This window comes from Meleagris gallopavo, chromosome 11 (assembly GCF_905368555.1).
Source record: "Meleagris gallopavo chromosome 11, MGAL_WU_HG_1.1, whole genome shotgun sequence".
NCBI lineage: Eukaryota > Metazoa > Chordata > Aves > Galliformes > Phasianidae > Meleagris > Meleagris gallopavo.
Window position 1 is genome coordinate 11,654,125 of NC_139414.1, and position 18,905 is coordinate 11,673,029.

Consider the following 18,905-nt stretch of genomic DNA (forward strand, 5'->3'; position numbering starts at 1 on the left):
AATCCATTTTATTTTCTACTAGCTGTCATTTCCCCCTCCCCTCAAAAAGGCAATGCAAATGGTGCTTTACTGGTTTTAAAAGTAAAGCCAGAAATTATGTGGAGTTGGGACTGCTGAATAATTCATGAGTTCTGATTGAATGGGATCATTATCTCTGGCCTTACAAGCTAATAAATACTGTCTAATGTCTGGGTACTGTTTTGATCTAATAGTGTCAGAGGGGAAAAAAAAAATTTTTTTTGCAAGCTAGAGCCTAAATTAGGGAGGAGCTCCCTGATGAGTTCATTGCAGGAAAGTGATGGTCTTTTTTTTCCATTTCCATTGACTACAAGGTTCACTTTGCGGTTCTCCATTTCATTTGCTGCAAAAGCATTTCAACTTGGCTGTGAGGTTAAGATACTGCTCAGTGGTGTCTATTTTCAGCAGACACATCGTCCCCACCTCCGTATCTTTCTAATCGTCTGCATCTCACAGTATAAGATTCCCCAAAACCAGAGTACTTTCAAAGAGTCAGATGGAGCAGAGTAAGGGATTACGCTACCTCACCTTCTGCCTGTTGGCAACCACAGAACCTTAAATTGCATTATTCTGTGTTTTGTTTCATATTGATTGCTGTGAATCTACACGCACTTGATTAATGTCACTATATACTGAACGTATTGTATAGAACCTGAATTAAGATTCTGATCAGACTTATCAAGGAAGGAGAAATCTGTTAGAGGTGCAGTGCCAAATATTGTCCAGTAATAAGATTTGAAAGAACAACAACAAAAGATTCAAAACCCATATAAATATAAACCAAGCTATTTCATTGGACAGTGTGTCACATTCATTCTTGAGCATTACCTTTAGATTGCAACTTGCTCCAATAAGAGGAAATAATTAGGATATTATTACAAGTTTAAAAACCTCTCATAATTAGATAGGGATTAGTAACTTCGTTTTCATATGATTAACACAATAAAACCCATTTTTCCCCAAAGTAATCGGAGGCCTATTAAACAACATGAGATCATATATCAAGGGGCCTCTTAGTAATTCAGTAGTTTGTAACATTTATGCAGACTGAAAGTCTACCACAAAACAGCTGGCTTCCTTCTATCAAGAAAATAACTCAGTTTGGGGTGCTTTTATTTTGTTGCCTAACACAATCCTCAAAATCATACCATTTAATTAAGGATATTTTAAACAAGAGAAGTGTGTGAACAGCTAGGGGAAATGTGTGAACACATTCTCAAGCAGTATATCAGTAATGGAGCTCTCTGCAGTTGTCAGTTTAGCATGGGAGGATCCACCTGCTACATCAGTATTTTAGGGAGTATCTCCCAATAATCAGCACATTGCAGGCTTAGAAATGCCTTCAGCTTTATGGTATTTTATTAGTAAAATCGTGTTAGATGCTCAGCTCTGTTATGATAACCAGGCTAAATACGAAGCGAATTATTGACACATTTGCACTTTGTACACACAGCTCATAAACAATAAGTAATAAAGAACAGATGCAATGTAAACTTAGCTTTCTGGGTCTATTCAGCAGAATAATTCCCCAAACATTACCTTTTTGATCTCCCTTTTTAGTGCTTATAACTGCAGTTATAAGTGAAAATACAAAATTGTTCCTTCTGTTGCTATTTAAAAGTAAGGACATGATCACCCACTCTAGCTTTTCCGCATTTTCTGCATATGATGCCAGCCACTGCCATCAATGAGACATTCGCAAAGTAACCATTATCTGCCACACTCCTGGACCAAAATAACAAATAATATGCCTGGAGGTGCTGCGTTTTGTGACTGCTAGTTTCCCCGCATGGCATATGCCTCGATAAGACTCAGATGAGAGGCGACTGCACAGAACTGTGATTGTGAGATGACTTAGCAGAACCCGTGATCATGTCCTAATGGCCTCCTGCAGAGGGGAACAGGGGTAATTGTTTGTCAGGAAAGAATACATCTGTAAGGAGGCATCCTCTGCAAACCAAGCAGCCATGTGGAAAAAAGAAAGGGAGAATCACAGCGCTGCAAGGTTGCATTTGAACCTAAAAAAAGAGTAACAGAACAAGGTGAAAAATTAGATGTATTAAATGACCAGGCTAAAAAGCTGCTATGAGTGTGTGCTATGTTAAAAATAAAGGTCATTTCCAGATGGCTTTGTTCTTTTAAAAAGACCAGAAGAAATTCTGTGAGTCCCAGCAAGGAAAGTTAAAGCAACAAATTATGAAATGTAAACACATTCCCTAGCAGCAGAAGCGGTCACAGAGCAAACAGCCTTCCTTTATGCATTCATTTGTAACAAAGTGGCATCATACCCTTCAGCTCCTTTGCTGCAAAATTTTCTCCTTTCAGCTTTTTAATCTTCTGTTTACTTTCCATGTGATCAGTGCATAGAAAACTGACATGCTCCCAACATCCTTTCTAGAGCAAAGCTATTGGATTTGAGAAATGAGAAACCATCAATGTCAAGCCAGGCAATTAGGGCATCAGTCACATCAGTGGGAACTTGCTTTTAATGTCAACTGGGGCAGAAACAGGCCCTTAGAGTATATTAAGGACCTTACTTTATACCCTTTCAGCATATTCTATTTGATCAGAAATAAACTGGAGCAAACAAGCTAATTAATCGCTTACAGAACTAATTCCCCAGACCTTTCAGCCTACATCTTAATTGTTTATTTTCTAACGACAGAATAGCAAACATACTAATCTCAACAGAAGTATAATTTCCTACAAATCAACCAACCTATTAGTGCTTTGCTGATCTATCAGCTATAGAAAATAGAATTCTTTGCGCTTCATAAAACACTCCGTACTCATGATCCATTTTTGAGTTTCAGAATCGTTCTTCAAAAATTTACTAAAAGTGAAGTAAAAACTCTGAGGGCTACAGAGGACATTCAGCTCTGCAAATTAACTGAGCTAGGGACTGTGTAATGTTCCCCACGCAGTTTCATGGCATACAGGCATGTATTTTCCCACAGAAAATCTCAGGCAAGAATATCAGAGCAATTGGAGAAAGTACCAAACTGTCCGACCATCAGCTGAGAACACCACTCACACTGGAGCATTCCTTCTTCTTCAAGGGAACAAAAAGATCTAAGTAGTTTCAATGACAACAATTATTCAAGGTCAATAATGTGGTGCCAGCATCAGAGGGCCTGTTACAAATTTATCTCCAAATTGTTTTGATAGAAAGTTGGGCTTTTGACTTAATCTAATGATCTTGATTAAGTATTTATTTAGAGAAAAAACACATATTGAATTGAAAAAAAATTATTTTAAAGTTGTCTCTTTTTTTTTCCTCAAAAATGATTTTCTTTGTCCTTTTCCCTTAAATATTCACAAAGGGGAATTTCCTACAGGCAAACCTATCACATACTGCCCACTTACCTAACTAAAGCTGCTGAGGTGCACCTTCAGTCTCAGAGAGACCACATGGCAGTGATAACATAACTGAGCATAAAGATGCTTCCTTTGGGTTCCCTGAGCATACAACATCCAATCCTGATGAATAGCTTCCTAAAATATAAGGACAGGTCTACATAACCCTGACGAAGAAAAAAAAAAACATGAAGGTACAGACAGAGCGGTGAGGGGAAACACATCAGTTAGTGGATTTTCATGTTTGTTCTGTGCTCTCCTTTGCTACACTTAACAAACAAGCCTGGGGGTGCCACGGCTGTGTTTTACAGCTCTACCCAGAGCACCTACCCTTCTACTAAATTCAGAGTTCACAAAACCACGCAAAATTTCTATTCTACATATGATATACTGCAGATTTCTTATGTACGTAATATATTCCAGTTTTAAACAACTCTGAGATCACAGAAATCTTTTCCAGTACCATCATATTTTGTGCACTATTAAAGCATACATTTTTATGTGACTGGAAAATTATGTGAAAAGTTTTAAAAATACTTAAGTGACAGAGAAGTTAAAAATCACTATTTCTCTCCTAGAGCTTTTAACACAGATCTTCCAAATATCATTTAATACAGTTTTATTGCACTACTTAAGGGTTTTTATGATTTTTAATTATTAAAACTGTACTTCTGAGTAAGTGTCCTTCTGTTGTAACACTGAAGAGAATTTGCATCTAATTGCCAAGATACCAGCATGTGCTTTAAAATTGAAGAACATTTAAATATTTTAAATAGTGCTTTAATCCTATTAGTTTTGAAAGTGATGAAGGTCAACCAAAAAAAAAGTAAACGAGCAGCAAAGCTGCTATTCAGCACTATTTGTCAGGCAGCACACATTCTCATTCTAACTTTCCCTACAGAGCACTCCTAAAGCAACCTCTGTTGTGGAGGAAGAAGTAGAAGCGTACACTTCGTGTCTTCACACACAGAAGACTTTGGTGGCCATTCACACTTCAAAAAAAAAAAAAAAAAAAGTCATGGGGAGCCATCTCCTTCACCTTCTTCACAAGAGCTTTTTTAACAAAAATAACAAAAGATTTCATTTTGTCACATTTGTCTATTGTAACGCTAATTATCACCTATACATGGGGGAAGAACCTAATCATATAAAAAGCAGCAAAATTTGACCTACAAAAATCTGTGATTACATTTACTATAAGAGAAAAAAGAAAAAAGCTTTGTTTTCATATCACATAAATCTCAATAATGCACAGATTTTTAAATCTTGTCATCTTACAGAATTGTTGCAGGTGGACTCAGACTAGGCAGACAAAGTGCAAAAGGAGTCAGACAAACTTCTAATGTATTAGTACAACTTTTATGATCTCGCAATGATACTATGGGCATACAAAGAAGATTTTGTTTAAAACTAAGTGAATGAATTTTGCAAAAGTCTGGAAACTCTGAAAAGGACGGAATATCTTAATATCTTTGCAATTGAACATTAAGTAGTTAATAAAGAATGAAAAATGTTATTTAAAATACTTTATGACTATTGTGAATTCTTATGGATTACAAAATCTGGCTAAGTGAATGTCATGATTTCTTTTCTGTATGAAAAGGTAATTAGCCCTGGAACACAAAATGGAATCATCAGTTTGCAGCATCCGCAAAGAAGACGATAGTATAAAATGTGATAGGAAAGCATACGTTATAAAATATTGGCCTGTCTATGTGGTCACTCATGAAGAAAACTCATGCTATAGAGAAGTATAAAAACTTCGTAGGAATCCAAGGCCTAACAAACTAATACAAACTTTGTTCTCAGGTGAAGATAATGGTGAGATTTCACTGCTATCTCAATACTGACATTATTAAAGTCAGAGTCATTTGAAAAAGAAATACTGTGCCAAATAAAGTTTAATCTCTCTCCTTATCTTCGAGTACTACCCATGAGAGTAATCTTTTGGTGAATTGTCTCCAAACTGGTTCCTTGACTGAACCCAAGGCAGATTAAGATGTGGGCAGTTCAAAGCCAAGAACAACTATTTTCTCATTTTCTTTCTTTAATTTTAGACATCACACCTTGTTCAGCTTAAACCCCTTGCAGCGTATTAAATCATTCTTCTACAGAACAAAAACAGCATAAGCAGCCAAAATTCTACTTTACACTGAAGTGAAAACAAAAAACACTCAGTTCTATGGGCGCTTCAAATGAACTATATCCCCCTCCTACCAGGTATTGCCTCTCTGTCCCAGGTGCACTGTTGTCTGTTGATTTTTCTTTTTTTTTTTTTATCCTATTGTAGTTTCTAACAGAGATCTATTTCTGACATGCTAGAAAATCTTGTAATGAAATTATCATGCTAGCCAACAATGAATCACAGCTGATAGATGGTGGACAGTTCTAAAATTTTCATTACTTGTACACACTTGACAGAAAAGATGTACATTCTTGCATATACACACATCACAGTGTGTTTCACCAATCTGTACACATCTATGCATATATCTCACATAAGATTTCCTAATTTAGCACTGATCTCTAATTTAATCTCTATTTTAGCACAGTAACCTATATTATATCTTGCTGCTATTTTTAACTCTTGCATGGTAATCAGTAAAAACATATGTAAACATTTAGGAGGAATCAGAATGTGATTCTGAATAACTGTTTTGATCCTTTTAGCCAAAGAAAATTAAGTTTGTAAATGACGATTTTCTAACTCTGGAGATTTTTCTTGGAAAATTGAGTAGAAGACTTCAGTGCCTTGTTACACTAACAGCTCTCTCCCCTTTGCTAACACTTACTTTTAAAGTTCCAGTTACCACTACTCTTTTGTCTTAAAAGAAGCACCAAGACCCTAAGCAATTCCTGACACCATCAAGAGCAGAAATGACTGGGAACTTCACAGGTGGTTCTCGAACAGGACACACCAATAGCACCCTGTGCAGATCCATTGCTCCTCAGAGAGCTGTTCAGGGCTGGGCACGTCCTTGATTTTAAGGAATCCTTCAAATTCTTCTTACAGCTTCATAAAGCCAACACAACTCTTCAGAAGAGCTGTAGTATGTTCAAATGCTATAAGAGGCAGACGCTGGCCATGTTCCAGTCTCTCCAAGCAAGCAAATAAGTCATAACTATATAAAATGCAAAACTCAACAAGAGTTATTGAGAACTCTCTGTACAACATCCAAGACACTTGCATGAAAGTTCCTAGTTTGAACAAGGTAGAACAGGAATTAGAGGTTTCCAGAAGAGTGTCCTGAAGTACTTGTCTCATGATATGCATTTTGACCTTTCAAATAAGGAAGCATCAACAACATTGGTACATTCTTGAAAAATGTCTTCCCATAAATGAGTTTTTTTCTGAAAAAACAAATGAAATGTTTGCCAGTTCTTTCTACCACTGTTCTAGTCTTTCTTACTCTCTGGCAGATATCCCTGAGAAATAACATGCAAAACAGAAACATGTTGATTTTCCATGTTCTACCTCAGTCTGATTTAGCATAACGCTGCAGTATTTTTATGACTGTTATATCTCCAATCACTTGATTACTGTTGCATCATTCCTGAACCCCAGCCCATTAAAAAAAAAAAAAAAAAAAAAAAAAAGAGGGAACACAATGACAGTCAGACAAAATATCACAAACAGCTGCTTGTCTAGACATATTAGTAGTGTCCCGAAACCTTGGCGGCCTGGTGGTATAATCTAAAAAAATTTATACCACTATTCTTGAAATGTTTTATTGTGATTATGTAAACCTACTCATTTATTTTCACTGGAAAACATAAAAATGCGGACGTAAGAAATCATGAATCATTTCTCCCGCAGTTCCTAACTAACACTATGATTCGAAAGGTCTATGCAAGCTTTTTCCTCTGATGAAAGGCTCCTAAGAATAGCATATTCTATAATATGAAGGAACAAATTATTAACAGTGATACAATATAATTATTTTCTTTCTGTTCTATCTGCTTATTTTGTTGTGGCAATTATTTGTTTATAAGCAACTAAGTTATCTGAAAGGCCTCTGATTTAATTAGAAAACAGTCCCTTCATGGTAAACAAAAAAAGTTTAACTTTTTGTTTAAGCTCCCAGTTGAATTTATCATATCATTTATTTGTTTGCTTATTCTCACTCCTAATTAGAAATAGATGGTTTTCTTCAATTAAAATATGCACATAAACCCTGCAAAGTACGTAACAGATTGCCACCAATGGCACAAGGTATTGACAGCCCCCTCTGTACTCAAAGTTATTGGTTCCCTCAGCTTGTGAAGAAAAATAAATTAGAAAAAGGAAATCAGAAAATGGTCTCTGACGTGCTTTAATCATGAAAGACATCTGCAGTCAAAGAAAAGAGGAAATTGTAGAGCTGTGGGTCTGAACTTTGGATACTTTCTTCCCATGACCTTGCTTGTATGCTATTTAAGTCAGTTACCTCAGGTTGTCAGGGATCCAAACTGCAACTTTTCCTGATTCCAACTTGATTGCACCTTTGAAAAACTGAGCATCTTTGAAAACAGATCTATGCCAAAGGTCTCCAAGTTTAAAGAGTATTTAATGGCTAGAGATATTCTGACTATCTTGGCTGCTCAGATGGGGCTTAGATGTTTTCAAGATGAATATAGGGGTAAGAATTTGACCGCCTGTTTTTGTCACTTTAATATTTGGCATTTCTGTGGCCTAAAAAGGCTAGGGAAATCATTTAAGAACTAATGAAGAGCTATTTACCTCCTAAATCTTCTTCCCTTGAGTAATGAAATAATTACCCTCCCATAATCATGGAAATATTCAACTTGAATCTTAAATTGAGATGTTGTGAAAAGTGGTAGTGATGTTACATAGGTGATCACCATGGTAACATTTGGAAACTGCACTGTCGTCAAGCCAGGAATGTAGTTTTGCTTTTCCCATAAGAACAGTATAAGAGACTAGGGCTGAACTCTTCCAAGATCCCAGAACATAAGTAAATGCAAACATTTATCTGTCTTATCCACGGGGACAAATGCTTTGAAACAACAGCAACGGAACAAAAAAGTCCACAACCTGACCCACCAGTATCCCATCCATAGAGTGAACTGTTTGTAATATGCTTCTATTGTTTGTTAGCTTTTTTCCTTTTTTTTTTTTGGGGGGGGAGGGGGGGCGGGGGAGAGGGGAGGTGGGGAAGGGAGGATAGAGATGTAGGGATGTTAAGTCTCTGTACAGTAGCTCAAGACAGACTCCAAAATAACTATGCAGTGAGTAGAAATTGGAAGACTTATTTACATAACTTATATAATTAGATGTCCTACAAAATATTAGAGCCATTACCTACCTTTTAAAATGTGGCTACTTTACAGAAACAGTCCTCCCATTCTACTTGAATCTGATTTCTCAAGCAATGTAATTTTTTATGCTAGTAGTGGTCACTGCATCCAAAGCCAGTTCAGGCAATTCTGTCCAAGTACCCCAAGCACGAGTCTTGCTGGCTGTTGAAGGGACCGGTGAGAAATGCTAAGAAAGTTGTTTTCAGCAAGTCTGAGAGATATGATGAGAGACCATACACTGAACATACATCCCCTTCAGAGAAGGTGCAAGATTTTACATATTGCATAAAACATACAAGACAGTACAGAAAAGATAGGAAATTTTAACAGGGTTTTCACAGAAACCAGGGGATGAAGAAGTGTTCTTTGAAGTAATCCACAACAAATAAGTGATGAGAGGCTCTGTATGAAAACTGAAGGACCTAGAAATTTCCCAGCTCAGGGATACCATGAGTTTCTCTTGCAGTTGCCTTTCTACCTACATGCTGTGAGGTGTGAAGCACATGACCCTTCCAAGGGGAGACTAATTATCTGAGATACTAATTGTACATTAAGCACAATACAGAAACTGAACTGTCAGTGATGAGCAACTGGTGTTTTGGAGATGGTGGACACGACGTTCAAATTACTTCGCTTGTTCATGGCTGGGATAAATGGATGTTGTGTTCCTAAAATGTATCCTTTGTTAAAAAAATCCAGATCAGAAAATAAATCTTGAGAAACAATGCATAATTCTAGAAAATTACCAGGAAGTAGAAAATTAAATCCTCCTGAAAATGACCTTCTACTGCAGAATTAACAAAGAACATTCAAATTCATTCATTGGAAAGTACAAAGAAATCTCTCTGCTGCAATAAAGTAGTAAGCAGCAGGTGATGTGAGAACAGTAACAAAGGCAACATATCCAGCCTCTGAAGCAGTTCTGTTTCCCTCGAGCTAAGAAGTTGAGCTCTGGACTGCTACTGCTTGTCTTCCATTGTGCACACTGGAGTTGTATCTCCTAAAAACGACCATTTTTTAAAAATTCTGAATTACTTAAAAAGCTACAGCATGTGAACTCCAGCATGAACCCAAGAGGACTGGCCATGGCTGCTCACTGACAATATCAAGCCTGGGACTGGTGCAATGCCATCACACGGCCTTAAGCTCCCTGCTACCCAGCAGTTACAGTGAGTGGGCCACTGAAGAAGGCAGCCAAAATTCAGTGAAATGGGAGCAGAGTCCACACTACATAGGATCCTCCTTGTCTGCTTAGCATCTGCTTAGCACAGAAAAGGAAGACTGAGATAACACAGAAGGAACTGGGGCTCAAGATCACATTGATAAACGTAGAGAGATGCTGAGGCAGAAACAGCATGTGGTATCAAGTAAAAAATACCTGCTTTAGCCAACTACAGACAAGGACAACTCACAGGCTTTTAGGCTGTTCGAAAGACATAGATCAGTGCAGTGTTAGACTCTGAGCAGCATTTTCTTTCTTCTGTGGACAGCAGGAGCACATGGCTAGCGCAAGACTGCCTTCAGTTCACTCTTGGAGACTTCAGAAGTTGTAAGAGTTCTCTTTATTCCCAGAGAGCCTGGAATAACCATTTTAACAGATGACATGTTCATAGTAGACTATGGTCATGTGAAAGATACAGCAGACTTCTGCCCCGAAAGAAGTTCTGCGTCAAACATCCTTTTTATGACTCTATCATCCAAGCAATTTCAGTCTGTGGTCAGCTGCCCTTCCCAGAAGCCCTTCCATTTTCATAACCACAATATTTTCAAGAAGTAGACCTGTTTGTCTCCTTCCCTTTGCCAGGATCATACAGGTTTATCCTCTCACAGCCCAACCCAGAGCTGCTCTCTAGGATGATCCTGGTTCCGGTCAGGAGACCAAGGGAGGCTCAGCATTCCAAATAGTTCACCCCCCTCACAGCCTGTCAGTAAATCTAGGGAAACAAGAAATGGCTCTTTCAAAAGAAAAGTTTTAGCTCTTTGCCAAAGAATACATGGTTTAGGAAAATGAGTCCGAAGCACAGAAGAGTATTATCTAAATATTTCATTACCTCAGTGTAACCACTTTATTCCAAATGAAGAGGGATCCAGCTCTTTCCTGCCTCTCCTGGAAGACATAACTGTATTGCTTATAGTACTCTGCCTCTACCTGTATCTGATTCGACCTGCTGACAAAGCCTTACTCCCACTGATCTGAAGTTTAAGATTGCAAAAAATAAGTCTAGACCAGGTAAAGATTTGTTAGGTCAGGTGGATCCAGTCCACAGGTTTTCACTAATTAATATTTTCCATATTGCATCCTCCAGGAGCATCAGTATTATCTAGGATAGAATATTATCTCTGCTTCTTTTCTCTCTACTCCCTTTTTTTTCTTTTAAAATCTCTTTGATTAACACTGTTCTGTCTAATAGGTAATTAAGGTCTTGAGGATTTATTTTTAAAAGGAAAGGGTATGTTTCTCTTACACCAGTTAGAACCATCTTAGAGTTAGGATTTTATCTAATGAATGCTTTATAAGCTGAATGATTTACAGGACACCATTCCTCACGTACATGAAATGTCATACATCCATCATTCCAAGGCACACCCTTCTGGAGAAAATATTGGCACCCTTCTGCCTGGATATTGGAGCATTAAGCTTGTCATTAATTTTCTGTTTGTCTTGGTCATTAGCTTGCATAGGCAAGAAATCTGAATCTGCTTGGGGGACATTTGCACAATAAGGGGAGACACTGTACATGGTGAAGCAGGTAAGAAAGAAATGTTAGTCATTTTATTTATTTCATTTGCTTCCAAACTGTGGTTCACCATGACTACCATATCATTTCCTGCAAAACTCTTACCTCACCAGTGCTCTCCTGGTAGTTTACAAATATTTGTAAACCCACTGGGAATGAGTTCCCCAACTCTCAGTTCTGTGGCAATTAAATGATACAAATGTAAATATTCAAACGCATTTTCAGTAACTGAAATAAAACTGAATTTTCTAAATTCTAAATTTTCTATAAATTCTTCACCTTTCCCATTCTTTGTACATAATCAGTACCTTTTAATTTACTCACATCTAGGTAAATTACTTCAAAACTTCCTGTAACTGTCTGTTGCAGACTGAGATTTTTTTATTTTTTTTTTAACAACCAGCACACGACATACCAAGGAAAAAGTTCACCTGCCCAGTTGATTTGAAAGCATTTGAATTTTGCATTTACTATATAACCTGTTTCCTTACTCTTTCCTGCTGGTGCTGATATTAGCTGCTTTATGGCAATTGACCTTTTAATTGAAATCTGACACAAAAGACATAAAACACTAAATCCTTCCACTCTCACCCTCCAATAGCCTTTCCTCTCTCTCAAATAACTTCTGATTTATATGCTTGCAGCTGGCCTTAGCAAGCTAACCTAGTTTCCACTTCAAGTGATCTTCCTTTTCACGTTTGAAGTATGTGAAGAGCTCTTGATTTAGCTAACTCAGGCTCTTGCTGTACTTCCTGTCTTTTCTCTTCAATGCAAAAATTTCCAGTGCCCTTTGAAGAACTGTCTTAAGGAACTGCCAGGTCTCTTATTATCCTTTCACTTGGACCAGCTTCCCAAAAATCTTACCTCCACTGCATATACAGCAGACATATTTACCACCTGCCCACTGATATAAATCTTGACAAGGACATCAGAAAAAAGTCAATTGGCAGTATGTAGTATAAATGATAGTGTACAGTATTTTGTATATATATATAGGGAGAGAGATTTTTTTTTTTTTTTTCCCCACAGGGTTACTGAATTGTCGACAAACATTTCTTCTTTACTCAGGAGTGGCTGGGGACTCTCTCTACATTCTTCCACATCTTCTAAACTATCTTAAACTGATTGATAAAGAGCTCATTAGCAATGAAAGAATTCAAATAGCCACTGCTCATAACCTCCAGTAAAAATAATATGCAGATACCTACAGGTGATAACCATGCAACTTTATTTTCTTTAGATTCTAGTCAAGTGATTCTAATATTCTCTATTGAGTATTCCTGCATCCAATCTATTCATCTCTTCCTTGAAGTCATTATGGTCAATATTGTGATCTTTGGTGTTCCCAAGATTTCTAAGAGCTGGTGGTATCTTTTAGCATTTCAACAAAAACAGTACAGAGAGCAATAAGTGTGGCACGCAACAAGACTAAAGTGTGTCAGTCTCTTAGATCTGCATCCATTTGGTTTTGTTGTTGTTGTTTTTTTCTCTCTTAAAAGTTTTATTCAACTGTTTTTGATGGAGTTACTTTGAAGTGATCCCTAGCTTATAACTTGAACTAAAACTTCTTTTAGAGCAAACATGAAAGCATGAGAATTTTCAATCCATAATACAATCCAAGAACAAAAGTCTGACTGATAATAGTGATTTTAAAAACAAGAGGGACCAAGACTTAATCCTCATAATCTATAAAGATTTCAGTGTAGAAATTGCAAGAGAATTCAACTACCTCAGCATTTCAAAATAATCTAAGTAATTTAAGATCACGTATGCCACTTGTACACTTGTTATTTAGCTACCTTTGAAAATATCTCTGTACTATCAAGTTATTAGTGCTCCCTGTCTGTAACATTACCAGTATAAAAGCATTGCTTGTTTGGAATTGGGTTGCTGTTTTCATGCAGATTAGTAAGCACTTTTCACCCATAAAAATGATTAATTTACAATGTTTAGAAAGTTTACATTCTGGACCAGCCAAGACAAATCACTCACAAAATTATAATGAAATTCAGTCAGCATATCTTTAGTAAATATTCTTTGAAGTGCTGGAAATGAGAAAGCTGGCATTTTTTATTCTTTTTCCCCTCAAACTCATAAGAGAACAATACCTGGCATATACCAAGTTTTCCTAAAACACCTTTTTCAAAAAGTTCACAGGGTAGACATAATTTAGAACACTTTGATCACAAGTGATTGTTGACAATGAGCTAACAAAAATATTCAGTACTTCAACTACTCAGGGTTCAAGACCTAAAATGATTTCACCCAACTGACATTTTAACATCAAGGCAAAGCTAGAAAAGAGAATAAGCTACAGATATAAATACAATAACACTAGCTATTGCCTGTTCCACAATTTGCAAATGATCAAATAACACAAATATCTGTATTGCTCCCAAACTCATGATTATAAACAACTTGTTCTTCTAATTATCTGTAATTATATACACGTACTCAAGCCCATCTTGGAATGCAATTGATGTTCTCAGCATGCAATGTCATTCTGCGAATAGAAGTCGAGACGTGTTTGATGGGGCAGTTTATCCCAAACCTCACATTCTGCCCAGAAAGAGGAACAGCACATAACAGGACCTACCTAGACAGCACCCAAGAAATAACCTTGACTCAGAGTGACAGTTTATCTACCTTCCTCTCTTTCTTCTGAAAAGACAAAGGGGGAAAAAAGATACGTGACTTAAAAACCAAAGAGGTCTATTTGAGCAGAAGGAATGGACCCAGATTTACTTGTACACGGTTTTATTTGATCCCCACTGGGGGGAAATAAAAAAAAATAAATGAACAGTCCAGCATACATCCTCCTCAATTTGAGAAGGGCAGAAGAAAAAGAGGATGCTCATTTGTCTCAGTTGCTAAGTGATGTGTATGAAGGCACATTAAACTGCAAACGCATACTAAAATATGGTTCATAGTAACATGTAAAACAGTGATGTAAAAATTAAAACAGCAACATATCTAGTAAAAATAAATTGATGAAAAATAATTTTGTATTAAAGCAGTAAACTTGACACTGTCCAAGGCTATTAACTAACCCCAGATATTACATGTAATCCACACTTTTCCACAATATAATCTAAAGTCTGTGTTCTACGCTACAAGCATAAGGAATGTTACTCCTCCTAGATTTCCTAATGAGAGATTCACACTCTACTTACTCCTCTAGCCTCTTCCAGTCATGTCTGGTCCAAGAGCTTAGCAATGAAGGGAATCTGTGCTAAGGAAAAGAAACACAACAGCAAAGTTGCCATAATTAACTCTGTTAGTCCACCTTACAGATTCTGAATTAGAAACAAGTTGGCAATTACTCTACCCTAAATGTGCCTGGCAAATGATTAGAGTACAGCTATACACTGCAAATAGAGGAGGAAAAGAGCTTTGGGGAGGGATACACAGGCTTCTGGGGTCACTAAGGGTCACCAAACCCCTGATCTATACAAGCCTCTGTTATAGATCTTCCTGACCATGGGGTCTTAAAAGATTGATGGTTCAGACTCACATGCCACCACTTCATGAGAAAACGCCGATGCAACATAAAGAGCTAGATTCTGAGAAGTTTGTTCACTGAGCGAGTGCAGGTATATCCTTGATATTAACAGAAGAAATTCCTAAATTGAGCTACTACTTGGGTTAATAAAATCCAGACCTTGATAATTAGCAGTAATCCTTCAAGTTATACCACTTTCATATGGTTTAACTGTCTATTTTGCTGGAGTCAGGCATCACTGTTGCCATGTAGATGTAATTAAATCCTTACTGAAAAGAGGAAATGCACTGTGAGGCTGTATGTGAGTTCTGAGATAAATTAATTATAAATCAGATTTTTGAGGGACTAATCAAATCAATTTGAATTTACAGAGGTGTTCTAAATGAAATAAAGCAGAAGAAAGTATCAGGAGAATTTCTTTGCATAATCTACATATAGGAAAATAATATTCAGATATAAAATTGTGTATATAGTGTTATGGATGTTTGGTTGTTTTTTGTTTTTTTGTTTTGTTTTGTTTTTTCTGTAGAGTCTGAATATCCCTCTTCTTGAATAAACTTGTCACTTGAAGCCTCCATGGACAGAAGACTCTCACAGAACTAGACAAAGATGACAGATTCTTCACAAAGTATTTTCAGAATTTCTCAGACGCTGTTTCTGGTCTTCATGTTTTTATTTATGGAAACAAGCTTTGATCGACTGCTTGACTGAGGACTTTCTTGGACAAGTTCCACTTGATATCCTCAATCTTTTCATCCTGAAGTCCCCAGAAAACAAAACGGTGCCTTTTGCTATTCTTTTACCAAGCCTTACAACTCTGTAGCTCTATATGGCATGAAAGACTCCAGGTCCAAAGATAATCAAGACCACATGACTGAAGTGTGAGACAATTGTGTGCAGATCTAAGATCCAACACTCTATGGTTAATGCATCTGTGTTGAAAGCGTATAATCATCCTGAAGTATCTTCTTTGTTTTGTGTTTTTGTTTTGTTATTTTTTTAAAGAATGACAAAAAAAAAAAAAAACCCAACACAACAGAGTCTAATTTTATGTGCCTGGGAGTAGCTATCTAAGCTTCAGGCAATACAAACACTGCTATTACTAAGGAGTAAAAGCTCTGCATAATTAACAAACATCATCAGCCTTACAGTTCCTGTAGAATGTAGTAAGTTCCTTGCCTGAAGGCTGCTCTCAGCCTGGTAAGTCTGTTTACCCTGTCCAAGATTAGATTAGTTTAATTATTATGAAAAAGACTGCTAAGATCTTACAGCCTAATTATGCAAATGTTTCTAAATGTTCACAAAAGTAATTTATTTATTTGGAGATAAATGAATCTGTTTTGTCATAAACCAGATTGCAGTCCTGGCAATGTACAAGCAGGGTTATGTGCCCTTAGGCGTATCTTTCACCACAAATGTCAGTGGGACCCCTGGATTACAACATTTATAAATACATAAATGGTTTTTAGCAGGTTTTTATTGTTTTTGTAAATTATTGTAATCCCAGAAAGAACTATCACAGGTTTAATACTCACCAACCTTGTTATGAAAACAGAGTTTCACAGCAGAAGCATTTAAAAGATGCTAACAGCTAAAACTTTCCTGGTAGACCTATTAAGGTGCACCTGTTTTATTATGCTTTGGAATCAATATCTTCAGAAGAGTTCCCTCCTCCTAGTACAGACTCTTGCAGCTAAAATAACCTGCATCAGTAAAGTGCTATTATTCTAAATAAGGTGGTAGCATTCAAGGCAGACAGTGCAAAGCATATCTAGAAGCAACTCCTTTTTACATTAGAAATTCTGTAGGTTTTTCTTGTAAACCTCATTGCAGCTCAGAGATTTAATTTTTCATCTACGTGTAATTACATGACAACACATGAAATAGATGCAGAAAAACGATTCTATATTTAGCTACTGCTCTAGTTTCATCACTATCATAATGGAGATAACCCCTAGGCAGCACATTGCTGCCCTCTGTGAACTCGTGCACGTTCAAAGCCGAGTGTTTTGGAACAGTAGACACTTAAAATCTGATCTTGCCCGCAATGAAAGCTGTAAAGTTTAACACATTGCACAGCTATGCAAAATGAAGCAGGACCTAAGCCCAATAAAAGACCAGCCTTTAAAAACTCAGATCTTTTCATAATGAGAGTTTATCTGCAGGCAGGTGACACTTTACACACTGCTCAGCATACACACTGCCTCTTGGAGGCATCAACTTCTGAGAGAATTAACATGCACCTTTAAAACACAAAAGAAGAAAAGTTTAGCTGCATGTTAATAGCAAAGCAAGTGAAACAGAATTCACAGCTCTATTTAACCAGGACACTTGAGGCCAAGTTTATTTAAACTGTAAAGTCAATTTGATGTGCTAATGCCTTCTCTATCAAAGTTTATTTTCTGTTTGAGACAATACCACGACATTTTGCTGGAAATATATTGCATTAAAAGCAACACAGTGAATTCTTGATTTGTTTATAAATTAGCCAAGCCTTAAGTAAGCAGGACAACAGCTCTATATGGGAATTATACCTACTGTTCTCCTGTGCATCAAATGGAGGATGTGAGCAATGATCTTTTCTGGCTATGACATCACTGTTATCATGGATATTCAAGATATTAGAAGCTGCTTGCTGTCAGTTAAATGATCACATCTCAAGTGCACCTGCTTTATAATTATTCATTTGGAGCAGGATCATTAACATATTCCTTTAGTCATTTACAGGCAATTTGACTCTATAGTAATGATTTTTCCCCTCTTTGTAACAAATTAATGATTTATATATAAATACATGAGTACAAATGAAATTCATACAATTCATATCATAATTAGCACATACCAAAAGTCTGAAGGCTGCCTAACTTGCATTTTCCCTCTGGTAGGCAGCTATTTTGCAATCACTTAACAGCTACAGCACTATAGGTGACTCTTTCAAAAGAAAGGTGCCTGTCAATGTTTTCATCTTTCAATGATAACAACAACTTAGTAGTCAGGTTAGCAGTTGATATCTTGGAAAAAAATTCTTTGCTCCAAGCTCAAGAGTAGAAGAACTAAGAAATTGGATGTTCATTACCTCTATTCTGCAGCATAAATAACAGAGGTGTTTGTCCGATATCTCCTGTAATGGCTTTGACCCAGGTTTCAGATAGATTTCTTCATAGCTAGAATCGTGAGATAATTGGCAAGCACGTACAAACAAACAGGAGCATGTCCAAGCTCTTATAGTACACCTTAAACACTAATAACTCATCTTGGGGTTTTCCACAGCTCTTATGCTGACAGAACTTCCCTAAAACCTCCATCATTATTGCAAGATAGTCCTGATCTCACCTTGGCCTATATGCAAAGCTCTTTATGGCAGACATTACTGCTGGGCTGTAGGATGCTGTAAGACTGTCAGAAAACTGCACTGCAAAGTCACTTTGGCCCAAAGAATCTATTTTCTGTAACACTAAAGATGCAATAATTGCCTACTCCAGGCAACACCTTATCCTCACAAGCTGTGGTAGACTATAAAACACACAGCAGAGCCTGCACAGATCATTCCCATGTATTATTTCCCCCTGGAATGCTGTTGGACTTCTACAGAGGCAGGCAGAGAGGAACATCAGAATCAAATCAAGTTCCCTTGTTAATTATACACAAAAGAAAGGCAGCACTGCTCACGGATCTACTGGGCTGAAGTACATTTGTTGAGAGTGTCTACATTGTCTCCAGCAGTCCTGTTTGTTACACTGACAACAAAACAACCAGCAGAACTTCAGCAGATGCAGGGAGCAGGGAAACAGATGCATGGGAACATTTCTTCTTTTAAACTGCCCCCCAAAAATATTCAGAAAACACCCACCACGTAGGGAAGTTTCTTCCCATAACTATTCTTCAGGAGCAACCTGGGAACATCCAAGAGAAAAAGACATCAGTAAAAAAGGAAAAAAAAAAGAAAAAAATTCCAGCTTCCTTCCTGGTGATGTTAGAGGGCTCCTAAGGAT

The 18,905-nt window shown here is 37.1% G+C and overlaps 1 long non-coding RNA gene across 42 annotated transcripts in view; it reads right to left on the reverse strand.

Annotated features, from left to right (window-relative positions):
- LOC104912536 (uncharacterized) overlaps nt 1-18,905 on the reverse strand; it is a 376,736-nt gene that overhangs the window by 193,248 nt on the left and 164,583 nt on the right. For 41 of the 42 annotated variants that reach the window (XR_014885657.1, XR_014885659.1, XR_014885660.1 and 38 more), the window contains 2 exons: nt 10,086-10,250; nt 8,682-8,835 (listed from right to left, as the gene is read on the reverse strand). The exons of the other annotated variant lie outside the window; for it this stretch is intronic. This is a non-coding gene — a long non-coding RNA (uncharacterized LOC104912536). The remainder of the gene's footprint in view (nt 1-8,681; nt 8,836-10,085; nt 10,251-18,905) is intronic. 42 annotated transcript variants of the gene reach the window in all.